Below are 15,190 nucleotides of genomic sequence, written 5' to 3'. Positions count from 1 at the left end.
CTACTAGTATAAATTATTACAGAACATTACAGAACATTACAGAATGTTAAAGCATCATAAAATATTAAAAAGTACTACAAAATATGAATACACTAAAAATATAAGTTTACTATTACAAATATTATTTTACTACACAAACTATATTAAATAAGCTATATTTCACTTTAAAAGCAAAACCTTGGTTTCCTTTTTTTTTTTTTAGGTTTTTCAAATGTATTAAAAAAATTAATACTGACATAGCATACAAATTTAAATTTTTGTAAAAAAAAATTTTTTTTTCTTTTTATTAGTTTGTGTAGCTTAACCAAAGCATAGCACTGAAAATGCTCAGATGGACTTTAATCAGTTCCACAAGCACAAAGGTTTGGTCCTGGCCTTACTGTTAATTTTTATTAGACCTACACATGCAAGTCTCCACAATCCGGTGAGTATGCCCTTAAAGTGTACCTTTTTCCTAACCCAAAGCCAAAGGAAGAGCACCTTTAGAGCATCCCTTTCAAAGGCAAAATGGGACTGAGCCAGCCTACTGCACTTGGCTTCTGAAGACCTGGAATGGAGTTCTAGTTGCATCTTTTTCTGGCTGGATTACCCAGGGCAGCTCAATTGCTTTGGAACTCAGTTTACACAACTGCTGAATGAGAATTTCAGTATCTACCCTGCCTGCCTGCTTTCCGGGGGGTGTGGATTCCAAAGAAAACTTCCTGCCCCCCCATATATGAAAGCACTTTTTAGACACTGAAGAGTTATGTTAATTCAAGGTGGAACTATCCTTTGTTTGGCCCAGATCTGTTTTCATCCAGCAGGGAGTTCCCCCTGACTGGACCTCCTTTACTAAAGCTGTGGGGACCTCCTTTACAATGTAGAGTCTTACCAAAGTTTCTGGCCACCAAAAGGACAGAGGTGCCTAAGATCACAGAGCCAGTTTATGTCAGAGTAAAGACTTGAATCTGGATCTTTTTGCTCCTAAGGCCATCTGTCCACCCAGTATAACACACTGCCTCTCTTGAAACCTAGAACACAAGTCAAGATGGACCTAGAACAAAAAACTGGGAGTGATTTAGAACACAAAGGCAGGGAAACCTAGAACACAGAACTGGGGGTGATCCAGAGTTAAACAGTGGACCTAGAACACAGCACCAGCAGACCTGGAATGCAAAGACAGGGAAAAACAGCAAACCTACAATAAAAGAAAGGGAATGCAGAGCCAGGGTTAATCTAGAACACAAAGACAATCCAGAATGCAAAGACAGAGAACACAAAGACAGGAAAACAGCTGATCTAGAATACAAAGACAGGAACATAGAGTCAGGGTCGATCTAGAACGCAAAGACAGGGAATGTGGATGATCTACAAAATAAATACAGGAAAAATAGCTGATCTAGAATACAAAGACAGGGAACATGAAGCCAGACAGGATCTGGGATGATCTAGAATGCAAAGAAGGGAACATGGAACACAAGTGATCTGAAACACCAAGACAGGGGATTTAGGTGAGCTAGAATGCAAAGACAAAGACAAGGAAAACAGCTAATCCAGAATGCAAAAAAAACAGGGAACAGGATGATCTAGAACACGGTAATGCAGGTCCTGGCTGATCTAGAACACAAAGACAGGGGGAAAGTTGATCTAGAATGCAAAGACAGAGAAAAGTCTCTCCCAAGCTGGGCCCTATGTTGTTCTAGGTCACCCTCCTCTATGTGCTAGGTCACCCACCTCCGTGTTTTAGACTTTCTTGTCTTCGTGTTCTAGGTCCTTCTAAGCTTGGTCTCCTATGTCTCTCCCAGCTTTGTGCTCCCTGTCCTTCCTAGATCTTTGTTCTAGGTCCCTCCCAGTTCTATGTAAGTAATTTTTTCTTCTCGGGCCTCAGTTTCCCTCTCTGTAAAAGACCAGGTTGGTCACTAAAGGGTTCCTAGGGTCCCTTTGTACTCTAAGGCTATGCTCTTAAGATCTCTAAACTATGACACTCCGACTTGAGATGGGGACTGTGCCCGGGGAGAGCATCCACAGCGGAAGACTCGTAGCCCTCTCCCCCCCTCCCGCCCCCAGCTGTTGGTTTAGCCCTCCCCGCCTTATCCCTCAGCATCTCTTCACCCCCCTCCCTCCTCTTGTCCCACTTGGTCCAGTTAGACTCCGGGCTGGGCTGCCTGAGGCCACGCCCCCTCCGGCGGGGCCAGCCAACCGGCGCCCGCGAATCAGCGCGGCCGAGACATCTCGGGGGCGGGGCGCAGCCAATCAGGGCGCGCCTGTGATTTCCATGGCAGCCGGGGCGGGCGGTAGCGGCGGCGGCGCGAGCTGCGGGCCGGAGTCGCTGCTGAGGCGGCGGCGAACGCGGAAGGGCTTGTGTGCGCTGCGGCGGGCGGGCGGGCCGGGCTCGACTGCGCTGAGCGGTGTCGGGCCGGGCCGGCGGCGGCGGTGGCGGGCCGGGGGCCCCGAGTGCGGCGGCCGCTCGGCGGGCGGAGAGGAGGCGAGCGCGAAGCGCACGATGCAGATGCCGGCGCCAGGGGGCGGCCGCTCCGCGTCCAGCCCAGGTGAGGGGGCGGCGGCCCGCTCTGTCCGCGTCCGGCCCCCCGGCCCCAGCTTGTTCTCCCTCTTCCGTGCTCCGGGGTCCCGGCCCCCCTGCGCAGCCCTGCCTCCGTTTGCGTCCTTGCACCCCGCCCCCAGCCTTGTCTCTCCCCCCCCCCCAATTCATCTGTGCTCCGGGATCCCCCGTCTCTGTGCCTGTTTCCCCCCAGCCTTCTCCGTCTCCCCCATTCATCTGTGTTTCGAGGTCCCCATTTCGGTCTCTGCGCCCCTGGACCTCACCCCCAGCCTTGTTTTCCAGCATATCTGTGCTCCGGGGTCCCCCTGCCCCTCTTCCCCAGCCCTGTCTCTGTTTGCGTCCCTGCACCCCGCCCCCAGCCTTGTCTTCCTCATCTGTGCTCCGGGGTCCCCCTGCCCCTCTTCCCCACCCGCATCTCAGTCGCTGCGCCCAGTCTCAGCCTTTTCCTGCCTGTCTCTCGTCCCCAATAGTCTGTGCTCCGGAATCCCCCTGTTGCGTCCCTACACCCCGCCCCCAGCCTCGTCCACGGACTTCTCCCTTCACTCCCTCTGTGCCCCCCCCCCCGCCTGTCACCCCTGCTTCTGCTAGTGCCCCTGCACTTTCCACCAGCCTGGTCCCCCCATCTCCTCCTCTTCTCCGCCCCCTACTCTGTGCTACGGAGTTCCTCGTTCTCGGTTTGGGGTCTCCTTGCAGCCCCTGTATTCTCGCCCTCCTTCCCCCAGGTCTGTGCTCCGGGGTTCCCCTGCCTTCATCCAGTCCCCAGGCCTGTTCCTTATTTCCTCCCCTGTCAGCGCCTGTGGGGCTCTCTGCTCAGGGCAGATTTGGGGAGGGTTGAGTTCTGCCATCCCCTTCTCGGAGCCATGTTGCCCCCAAGCCTGCCCACTTTCTGAACGTCCCCTTTCTCCCCTCACCTCCTTATCCACTAGGACCCTTGGGATGGGAAGCGCATCCCCAGTCCAGTCCCGGACCTACTCCTTCCTGAGCTGCTCCCCAGGTTCTTTTCCCCCTTCCCCTTCAGGCCGGGCTTTCATTACATCTGTGCCCTGTTACCCTCCCTGGTTCTTTCCAGCTTCCCCACCAGTGTCCTCCAAGCCATCCTCCAAACCAGCCTCCATCTGGTAGGCTCCTCTACCCCCTTGCCCCATCCTTGAACGTGCCAGGGATATGCCCGTTATCCATTTCTATCCCTTGTTCCTCTTCCCTGCCTCTGTCTCTGGTGCCTTGTCACCTTCCATCTTCTATCCTGGCCTGTGCCCTGCGCCCTTCCCCTTCCACCCCTGAACATGCCATAGTGCCATCCTCACACCTCTGGGGCCTCAGGCCTTGCTCCAAGATTCCTTTCCTGTTCTGAGATCCAATCCCCACTCCCCTCTCTAGCTCTGTCCAAGATCCCCTTGTCCTTTATCTCCCAGCTCTGGCCCTCATTTCTCTCTGGTCCCCCACTTATTGGTTCCTGAACCCCTTGGATCTCTCCTTTGCCCTGCCCTGTATCACAGGCTCTTCCCCAGGTCATACCCCTTCCATCCTAGTTTGTGCCTGGCATCCCTTCTGACCTCTGGCTCAGTTCTTATCCCCAGATCTCTTTCCACCCTAGCAGGTTTCCTTTCAGGCACTAGGTCCTGACCCCTGTCTCCCTACTATAATTCTACTCCCCCACCTCTGCTCAGTATTCCTGTCCCCTCCTGCCCTCACAGCTGGGCCTGGTTTCAACCCCTGGTGCAGGTGGTACCTTCTATTTCCTCCCCTCCCACTCTGTACCCTCCTTCCCAGGCTCTGTCCATCCCTCACTCTCTTCCTCCACAGTCGGTAGCCCTTCTCCAATTCAGGCTTCTCTTTCTCAGACATTTCTGCCCCTTGACACCTTTATAGCATATCCCATTCTGCCTGCCAGGCTTTGCCCTCCATCCTCCCTCCCATCTGGCCTGGAGTTATATAAAACCATCCTTCTTTCACATATCCTTGTTTCTATCTCTTCCCTTTCTCAAGTTTTAGTTCCCATTTCCCTTCCTCTGCCTAACATCCCTTTCCTTCCTTCCCAAGGCTGTGTTCTCTTTTATTGTCCCTCTGACCCCTGCCCTCCTTCTGGTATTGGCTCCATAATTCTATCCATGATTCTAATTTGTGCCTACCTTTCCTTTCTCTGGGCCCTAGCAGCCCCTTTTCTCCCTCTATCCCAGGGTCTGCCTTCCGTTTTCCTGGCTTCAAGGCTCTATCTAGCATCTTCTTCATCCTAGGCTATAACCTAGATCCCACTTCCCCTTACACATTATTCCTCTTCCATTCTAGACTCTATCCCAAATCCTTTTCCCCTCTCCTGAGTTCTGTATCTGCCCTCCCTATCCTGACTGTTTATAATCCTGCCCATCCCCTAGCCCTGCTTGTCTTCTTGCCCTTTCTTCCTTATTGTGTTGGGCATTCCATCCCCTTCATATGGGAATATGCTTCTAATCCTCTTAAGTTTCCTTCCTTCCTGAGTTCTGCTTCCATTCTCCCTCCCACTATAAGCTCTGGCCTGTATCTCTCCCTCTCCCAGTTTTGTTCTTCACTCCTGGGCAGATATTTCATCTCTTTCCCACTGTTGGCTGATCTCTTTCCTTGCCTCTGAATGTTTGCCTTTTCCCATAAACTCTGAATCTTCCCTTTTCTTCCCCACCCCCTCCCCATCCCAGAATAGAGCCATCATTTTCTGATAACTGCCCCATCTTCCCATCTTCTCCATCCCTTTAGCTTCCCCTAAATAGGGTTTTTTTTTCTCCCTCCAGAGCTGATCTCTAGTATTCTTTGTCCAGAGGAGCTCCTCTCTTATTCCCATCTGCCTCTCATTGACTTCTCTGTTGCTGTTATTCTTCCATCCTTTCTCCAACCTTTTCTATTTGAAATCAGGGTTTCTTTTTCCGTCTAGTAATCTTAGTTCTTTTCCTCAGATACGCCTCTAACCTTCTCATCCCATCACATTTGCCTCTTATAAGGTCTAGGCTGCTTTGCCTCCAGACTCCTTCCATTTCATCAGCTTCCTTTGGCATGGATTGATTTGAGATATTTCCTATTTGCAGCTCAGATTGATGGTGGATAAAACTGACCATTAAATGTTTTAATAAATGAATGACACTAAAATAGGCAAGAGGATTTGATGATGATCAAAGAGTTAATTTCGAACTGTGTTGGAGGAGAGTTTGTGCTGAGGTCTTTGACATTGCTACATGTACTGTCTCATGCTTGTTGCTCTTCCAGTGCTTGCTACTTTGTAAAGGACCATGGGATACTGTTACTGCTTTCAGGAAAGTTGGTGTTGTAACCACCATGTTCATTTCATTTGCCCAGAGTATTCATTGAATTTTGGGAAAGAAAATTCCCATGAAACCCCCTTATCCCTCAGATGAGCTATCTAGTTAAGATACCACTAAATGTATGAAGTACCTTTTAGACTTTTTACCTAGACAGAAAAGAGAGCATAAGGCTCCGCTCACACCTCTGGGCCCCCAGAAATCAAGAGCAGCTAAGTCTGGAGGCATTCTATAACAGTTGTTGGCAAAAGCATTAAGCCTGCTTAATGGCCATGCTTTGGAGGTACTAACATTTCCTCCTCTAAGCCAATGGTCATAGTGACGGAAGAATAGTGTTTGCCATCTCCCATCTCTCTCCACTCCTGGCATCTCCCATTCTTTCCTAGAAGGTGGAAAACAGATACGGTATTGGATTAGTTAAAGTTAGTTGGGAAAAATCCAAGCTAAACGGTCTGTAAGTTTGCTTTCCAGCATTCTAGAAATTTAATATTTATAAAGAGTGTGTTATCATTTAGTAAATATTGTAAAACATCTCTTGAATTCACAGCTCTGGAGGCTGATCAGCTGCTCCTTTCTGGGCTGCTTTGCAGGTCAGTATTCATACTTGTTACTGTCAGTCTTGTTTTTAAAACCTGCTCAAACATTTTATGAAACAGCAAAGACTTTTAAAAAATTAAGATTATTTGGCACAGTACAAGTGCTGATTGATTTAAGGTTAAGGCTCTTACAATTCTAGGATTGACTTTATTTAGGCCTTTTCTTGTTAAAAATAAGTTGTTCTTTGATTTTCGACATTTGGGATTGGATACTGTTTCCTTTTGCCTGTTAAAAGAATGAGCTCTTATGTTAGATTGTTAGGATTAGAAATTTAAATATGGTGTCTGTAACCAGTTGAAAAGTTCATTGCAAAAAAAAAATAAGAGTTGGCAAATATTGTAAACGAAGAGAGAGGCATGATGTAATTATTTCTTCCAAACCAGGAGATAAGTTGAAAAAGTGTTCATGAAATATGAACAAAGCAATAGAATTTCATCCATCTCACCAGAGCAGGCTGGTGGTGATTCAGGGACACTAGTTCTGAAATTCTATTATTATCATCTCAAAGAATATGTATAATTTCTCTTGCTCTTGTTGTCATTGATGTAAAAACTTCTTAATCTCCCAAGGCTTTGATAGAAAAGATATTTTCTGTGGGGGTTCTCTTTCTTCCTGTCTGCCTTTCTCAGCGTGATCTCATAAGCTATTTCTCCCTTCAGTGGAGAAAAAAAGGCAGCTATAAGCATCTCAGGCTTTTGGGGTGCTGGAAGAGTAAAGGTGTAAGAAACACTGCCAAATATTTGGTGTGACCGTTGGGTGCCTTTAATTTTAACCAGTAAATATTTATGAGCATCTGCTTTGGGCTTGGCACTTCACTAGGCACTGTGGGATATGGATGTAAAGAAGACTTTCCAAAGATTGAAATACTGTACAAATGGAAAATATGGTAATTTGCTTCAGTCAAGTCAAAGTGATGTTTATCAGATATGATTTTCCCATAAAAACAATTTTATAGCAGGAGGTTATATTGCTCACCAAGGATTTGATGCCCAACTTTTTATAGGAATGATTGTCAGCAAACATCAGTAAACTCAACATGTCCAAAAGAGAATTCATTATCACCCCCTCCCTCTAAGCCTTTCCCTCTTCTGCACTTTCCTATTCAGTCAAAGATCCCACAATCCTTCTGGCATCCCAGGTCCATGACTTCAGCATTATCTTTGACACTTCAATTTCTTTTACCCCTTTATCCATTCAGTGACCAAATCTTTTCCTTTCTCCCTCCACAGTATTCATTGTATTTGTCTTCTCTCCAATCCTTCAGCTACCATCTTAGATCAGACTTAGATTTCTGTAATAACTATCTAATTGGTTTTTCAGCCTTGGGTCTCTCCACTCCAATCCATCTTCTGCTCAGTGATTTTCCTAAGCATGTAGTCTGACTATTTACTCCCCTACTCAGTTGATTTATATGACTTATTAATTTTAGGATAGACTGGAATAGCATTTATTAAGCCTTTACTGTGTGCTAAGCATTGTGGATAAAAATAGAAAAACAAGATGGTTTCTTCTCTTAAGGTGTTCACAATTTAATTGGAGAGGTAATACATAAGAAGTACTCCATAGCAGATGAACAGGTTATACTTAAGGTCCTCTTAAGGTTCAGAGGTCAAAGCAACAGAGAAGCTGGAAAAACTCCATGGACTTTGGGGATCAATAGACAGGCAGCTGGTTTCTGATCAGTGATGGTTAGGAAGGGGATAATGAGCCCAAGGAAAAGAGTAGAGTGCATCTCTGGCCCACTTTAGGCTAAGGTAAAGAAGGGTGGTTCAGCATCCAGCCAAGAGTGAACGTACCTGAGCAAACCAGCCAGTGCTATTTGGGATGGGGAAGGGGAAGCCCATTCCTGCTGCTTTGTTGGGCACCTGTTGGTGGGTGTGGATGGCAGGATCTGGAAAGGAAAGGAAGCTCCCTGGCACCTGTGGAATCAGCTACCTCCTGGCAGAATCAAGTATATTTTTTCTGTGTGGCCTTTAAAGGTCTTCCCAGCCTGGCCCAGGCTTTTCCTGCTTGGTTATACATATTCCTCTTCTCACATTCTCTGGTAGTCAAATTTAACCTTCTTCCTAGACTTTTGTACTGGATGCCTCCATTTCTGGAATATCCTTCATCCTCACTTAGCATCCCTTGTTTACTTCTACACTCAACTCAACCACAATTGTTTAGGTAAGCCTTTTTTGACCTCCCCTGCCCAACTAATACCATCCTCCAATTACTCTGTGTGTGTGTGTGTGTGTGTGTGTGTGTGTGTGTGTGTGTTGCATATTCTTACAAGTACATGTTGTTTTCTCTCATTAGAAGATAAGCACTTTGAGGGTTGAGACTTCTACTTTGTCTCTCCAACCCTTACCATATTGTTTGACTCAATTATAAGTGTTTAATAAATGCTTATAGAATGCCTGGCCAACTGTTCTGCAGCTGTAAGATGTATGTTGACATGCTGTACGAGATACTAGTTTCTATGGTGTTTCTAAACAGGGTAAAGCAGTAATGTCCCATTGTACTTAATACGATAGCCCTTTTCTCACTTCTGCCTTGGGGATGTTCTATTTATTGTTATTATTGCAACAGAAGGTGAATCAGCACTTCCATCTATTCAGAAAGAGTTCTCGGAGGAGATTTTGACAAGCATAATTAAAGAGACTTTGGGGGAAAACTAGGGTTCCATGATCAATAGTTGAAGTGTTGGATCTGGAGTCAGGAAGGCCTTAATTCAACTCCTGCCTCAGAAATCTACTAGCTGGATAGCCCTCAGCAAGTCATTTAACTTCTCATCCTCAGCTTCCTTATCTGTAAAATAACTCACAAGAGTTGTGAGAATCAAAGGAGATGACATGTAAAATGCTTTGTGAACCTTAGAAGTACCATACTAATGTTATCTCTTATTTTTTGGCTTTTTAAGAAACAGATCCAGGGATGTCTGTCTAGTCTTCTTTTTCTTTTCCTTGAAGTAAGCACAAGCATTTATGATGCAAGTTGTTGGTTTTTCTGCAATTTGAAGGCAGGAATTTGTTCTGCTTTTTTGAATTGCTCTTTCAGAAACTCTGCTAACTTTACTTTTTCTCTAAGGTCCCCCATATTGTTTCATCAAAATAAGAAGCCTGAAAACTTTCTCTGAATAGGGCCAGATGTGGAAGCATACCTAGAGTTGAATCTTATTATAGTTCATGACCCAGTGATGATTTATTGAGGGTCTATTTTGATCCTGAAGCCACCTGATGAACCATTGTCTTTCCTGGTCAGCCACAAATCCTGAGTAGCAATTTCTAACACTGGACCGAAGCCATCACTCAACTAGGGTGCTGATTGTTTCTTCTGTCAGTTATATATTCTGTAAGACCTTATTTGAATCCAAGGCAAGATAGCATAAAGAAGGGAAAGGGAAAGGAAGGGAACAGGAATCTATTAAGCACATAAATGTGTCAGGCACTGTACTCAGCACTGTATAAATATTATTTTATTTGGTCCTTGCAACAACCTTGGGAAGTAGGTGCTATTTTTATTCCCATTTTACTGTTAGGTGGAAACACAGGCTGATTTAATGTCTGATTTAAACATAAACAATAACAACAACAACAACAAAAATAGATCATAATTTTTATAAATATGTGTCATTTCCCTTGAAGTTTTTCTAACAGGAGGCCATCTAGTTTTAGAATTTAGGCTTCTTTGGGGTATTGCCTTCAGCATCCTAGGTTAGGAACTAGATGAGGAAGTCAGTCTCCATCTTTGTAGACACAGGATGCTCTCTTTGGTCCATTGGCTTTGCCCATCTCCCTTCCTTTTCCATCTGCCCCTATTCCCTTTGCATAGAATGACTCTGCCCCTTTTGACCTCCTTCCACACAACTCCAGGGATCCTGAATAAGATTGTTCAGGTGAGAGCAGGCTGAGGTGTGACTTGCTAGTTTGCTCCAAGTTTTGCCAGTTGTGTTGTCAACTATTAGGAGCCTCCCCTGACAATCACATATATGTGTCAATCTCCTTATTCTTTCTGCTAGAGTTGTCATTACTTTATTATGGACAAAGACTTGTGAGAATCAAGAGACTAGACTGAGGATAGGAGTAGGAAGGAGGGAGTTTTTTTAAATTTTTTTTAACAATAGCTTTTTATTTTCAAAATACATGTAAAGATAAGTTTTCAACATTCACACTTGCAAAACCTTAGGTTCCAATTTTTTCTCCCTTCCTTTCTCCCATTCCCCTCCCCTAAACAGCAAGTAATCCAGTATAGATTAAACATGTGCAATTATTCTGAACACATTTCCACATTTATCATGCTGCACAAGAAAAATCAGACCAAAAAGGAAAAATAATAAGAAAAAAGCAAGCAAATAACAAAAAGGTGAAAATACTATGTTGTGATTCACATTCAGTCCCTACATCCTTTATTGAAACTTCCCTGAATCTCCTTATGGTTGAAAAGAACCAAGTCCTTCACAGTTGATCATCACATAATCTTGTTGCTGCGTACAATGTTCTCTTGGTTCTACTCACTTCATGTAGAATCAGTTCCTGTAAGTCTCTCCAGGCCTCTCTGAAATCTTCCTGCAGAATGTTTCTTATAGAACAATAATATTCCATAACATTCATATATCTTAACTTATTCAGCCATTTTCCAACTGATGGGCATCCACTCAGTTTCCAGCTCCTTGTCACTACAAAAAGGGCTGCCACAAATATTTTTGCACATGTTGTCCATTTACCTTTTTTTAAAAAATCATCTCTTTGGGATATAGGCCCGGTAGAGACACTGCAGGGTCAAAGGGTATGGCACAGTTTGATAGCCCTTTGAGCATAGTTCTAAATTGCTCTCCAGAGTGGTCGGATCCCATTCACAACTCCACCAACAAGGTATTCGTGAGCCAGTTTTCCCACATCTCCTCCAACATTCTTCATTATCTTTTCCTGCCATCTTAGCCAATCTGAGAGGTGTGTAGTGGTGCCTCAGATTTGTCTTAATTTACGTTTGTCTAATCAATGATGATTCAGAGCATTTTTTTTTCATACGATTAGAAATGGCTTTAAATTCTTTGTCTGAAAACTTTCTGCTTATATCCTTTGATCATTTATCAATTGGAAAATGGCTTCTATTTGAGTCAATTCTCTACATATTTTAGAAATGAGGCCTTTTCAGAACCCTTGTCAAAATTTCCTCCCAGTTTTCTGCTTCCCTTCCAACCTTGGCTGCATTGGTTTTGTTTGTACAAAATCTTTTTAATTTAATTAATTTAATCTAATCAATTTAATGTAATCTAATCAAAATTATCCATTTTGCATTTCATAATGTTCTCTAGTCTTCTTTGGCCACAAATTCTTTTCTTCTCCATAGATCTGAGAGATGTATTATCCTTCTTTCTCCTAATTTACTTATAGGATCACCCTTTATTTCTAAACCGTGAACCCATTTTGATCTTATCTTAGTATATATAGGGTGTTAGGTGTTGGTCAGTGCCTAATTTCTGCCAGCAGTTTTTGTCAAAGAATAAGTTATCAGAAAGGGAGAGTCTTGAGAAGTAGACTAGCTGGATTTGGACATTATTATCAGTTCTGCTTCTTTGCTTTCTATCATATAGTTGTGATCCCAAGTGAAAATGACTAGAAGTTGAATGAGGCAAGTAGAAGAATATCTCTATGATTCATAATATTCAATTTCACAAGCATATATTAAGCACCTACTATGTGTAAGGCAACAGTTGTATGGTGTAGTACATGGAAAGCTATTTTTTGAATCAAAATTCAAGTACTTCCTAATACTAACCAGCTTCTTAGCACCCTAGGACAACCTTGGTTCACAGAACAGTTACAAATCTGTTTTGTTAGAGGACATTTTCTCTCTAGTAGTTCCTAACATCACTGAAATCACAGATTCTATTTTAAAAAAATATGTAAGACATTACATTAGGTCCCAGAGATAGGACAGAAATTAAATAATTTCCGTGCTCAATGAACTTAGATTCCTCTACAACACACAACGTGGATAAACATAAAGCATGTGTAATAATTTGAAAGAGTGAGAAAATGCCAATAACGGGGAGGAGGGAAGGAGAGAAAGACCCTTTGTTTGAACTGTGCTTTGCAGGAAGCTGGGGATGGTCAAGATGAGAAGAGAGTACAAAAATGGAGGCCATTTCTGCAAAGGCCCAGAGAGGAGGTGGGATTCCTTGTACAAGGAATATCTAACAGTTTGGCTAGATTGGTGTGTGAAGATAGGAAGTGTGTCTAGAGAAGTAGGAGGAGGCCACATTTTGGAGGGTTTTAAATGTCAGGCAGAGGATTTTATATTTTATTCTAGATACAAGTGAGAGCCATTGGTGATTTCTTTGACAAGGTCAGATCTCTCTTTTAAGAATATTTATTTGGGAGCTGTGTGGAGAATTGGTTGGGGAGAGAAAAAATTAGAGGCAAAGCCACAGGTTAATAGATTATTGCAGTAATCAAGGCAACAGCTGATGAGGTTTTTTGATCCAGAGCCAGGTTGTGGGAATAGAAAGAAATAGATGCATATGAAATGTTATGGAAGAAGGCTTGACAGAACTAGGAAACAATGGATATTAAAGTTGAGTGAAAGGGATGAATCATGGTTGACCAAAATTATGAATCTGAATAACCCAGGGGTTAGGTGTTGCTGTGAGACAGAAATATGGGAAAGAAATGGGATTGAAAAAAACATTTTCATTTTGCTATGTAGAGGACATCCAGTTGGATGTACCTCTGGAGTTCAAGATTGAGATTAGGTTCCCAGTAGATCATATAGATCATAAAATTATGGGAGTTCAGAAGAAGAAGTAATCTGAAATTGAATTAAGCCTTGAATGATGAATAAGTCCTAAGAGGGGAGATGGCTTTCCAACCAATTAGCAAAGTTTTGCAATTGAGTGGCATATACTTGCAGAGAACTATACTAGGTAAATAAAGAGCATTAAAAATAAGTCACTCAGACCATTCTATTAAATCTCAAATATTCTGTAAACTGGAAGGTACCAGAGAATAATTACAGAGTAAAATATGTCAAATAATACAGTATAAGAACAGAAATATTGGAGGATACAGACAAAATTCTGATTTGAATTGGGATAACTGAAGTAGATGAACATTACCTAGTCTGGAAGGGGAAGGGGAAGGAATGTATGTTCCAGGTGAAAGGATTTCCTGAAAAAAAGCCACTGGGATATATGAATTTGTAATGATTATGAAAACCACTGGGAGTATGGAAAATGAATTTCAAATTGTCACATAAGTAACATATCAATACATGGTTATTGAATTGAGCTGAATATGGATTTTGAGTTTAAGTTATGAAATTATAGCCATTTCCAACTTAATTGGAAAGGTAGGGAAAACTTAATACCTCTTCTCACTTGATTCCTTAAATTTCCTGCACACAAATAAAAGATGTGCATGTTTATATGCTTTTTGTAAATCCCTGAAAAATTCGCCCTAAAATTGTGATCCCATTTGCGTTTTTTTGGCCAAAAATAATGGTTTGCCATTCCCTTCTCCAGTTCATTTTATAGATGAGGAAACTGAGGCAGACAGGGTTAAGTGACTTTCCCACAATCAGTTTGTAACTGTCTAAAGCCAGATTTGAACTCATGAAGATGTTTTTCTGAGTTCAGAGTGCTATTCATTGAGCCACTTCACTGCCTATGGGCAAATAATTATACACAATAACCCATGTCTTTTTTTTTTTTCCACTGCAAAAGTTTTGAAAACATTTCTTTCAATTAAAACATAGATGTTTTATTCATTTTATTGTTTCCTTTTTGCTTTCATTTTCATTTGTTTTGCTAGCAACAGGATATTGGATTCTTATTTGATGAAAGCCAAATTTGGGAGTGAAATGTTATTTGGACCAATATAGTGAAAGACAGCATTAAGTGCCATTCTGCTTTTTTTAGTCATTACCACCCACTAAGTCATTAACTGGCATTATGAAAACAATATCAAGTGAAAGACAATATTTCTATAAAATTGGGAGTCCCTGTGCTCGGAGATCATTATTCAGATGCAGAGCTGCTCTGTTGAGATCAAAACTCCCCTTGATTCCTGAACATCACCAGCAGAATTGTGAGAACTGGAGAGAAGCTCTATCCACTTCCTGTTTTAGTATTGGCCAAGGTGAAAGTTTAAGAAAATGTTGGTCACTTGGACATTTCAATGTCTTAGGGAAATGAGAAGCTCTGTTGGGACTGGGCTCATGGACCTGTGGGAATCTGGCGACTTGTCCAAAGTTACTCTGAGCTGAGCAGTGATTCTGCTTAGGGAGGAATGGGGTGTGTGTGTGTGTGTGAATTCAGGACAAGGATGCAAGAAGACATGGTTTGTGTATGGAGATTCCTGATGATCCAACTCAGTTGACATTTGAAGATAAGAATAGCATTCATGTAACAGGAAACCTGTGTGTGTGTGTGTGTGTGTGTGTGTGTGTGTGTGTGTGTGTGTGTGTGAGAGAGAGAGAGACAGAAGAAAGACTCAAACAGAGGCAGAGAGATTGAGTGCTGAAGCTTAACAAGGATGTATACAGAGGGAATAGAGAAATATATGATTCTCAAAAAAGTTACAATCTAGAAATTTATATAGTGAACTCGTAGCACTTATTGTCACAGTGAATCAGAAACTACTTTTAAGTCAACACATTTTTTGTAGTTTAAGGTATTGTAAGACTGAGGTTATAAAGGCCAAATGAAACAACCCCTGTCCTACAGGAGCTTATACAATCTCTGCCCTCAAGAACCTTATGTTCTAGACAGGTAACTATAATACAGAGT

The 15,190-nt window shown here is 42.9% G+C and overlaps 1 protein-coding gene across 3 annotated transcripts in view; it reads left to right on the top strand.

Annotated features, from left to right (window-relative positions):
- The first annotated feature begins 2,369 nt into the window (after nt 1-2,369).
- TPST1 (tyrosylprotein sulfotransferase 1) overlaps nt 2,370-15,190 on the top strand; it is a 114,208-nt gene continuing 101,387 nt past the window's right edge. Inside the window, exons 1-2 of one of the 3 annotated variants that reach the window (XM_074263964.1) lie at nt 2,370-2,528; nt 6,371-6,413. The gene's annotated coding sequence lies outside the window, so the exon portion shown is untranslated. The remainder of the gene's footprint in view (nt 2,529-6,370; nt 6,414-15,190) is intronic. The other 2 variants (XM_074263963.1, XM_074263966.1) reach the window with 2 other exon arrangements.

Source organism: Sminthopsis crassicaudata, chromosome 4, assembly GCF_048593235.1.
Source record: "Sminthopsis crassicaudata isolate SCR6 chromosome 4, ASM4859323v1, whole genome shotgun sequence".
In the NCBI taxonomy this organism is placed as follows: Eukaryota; Metazoa; Chordata; class Mammalia; order Dasyuromorphia; family Dasyuridae; genus Sminthopsis; species Sminthopsis crassicaudata.
Note: the sequence above shows the minus strand (reverse complement) of the source record. Positions and strands in the feature narration are given on the sequence as shown.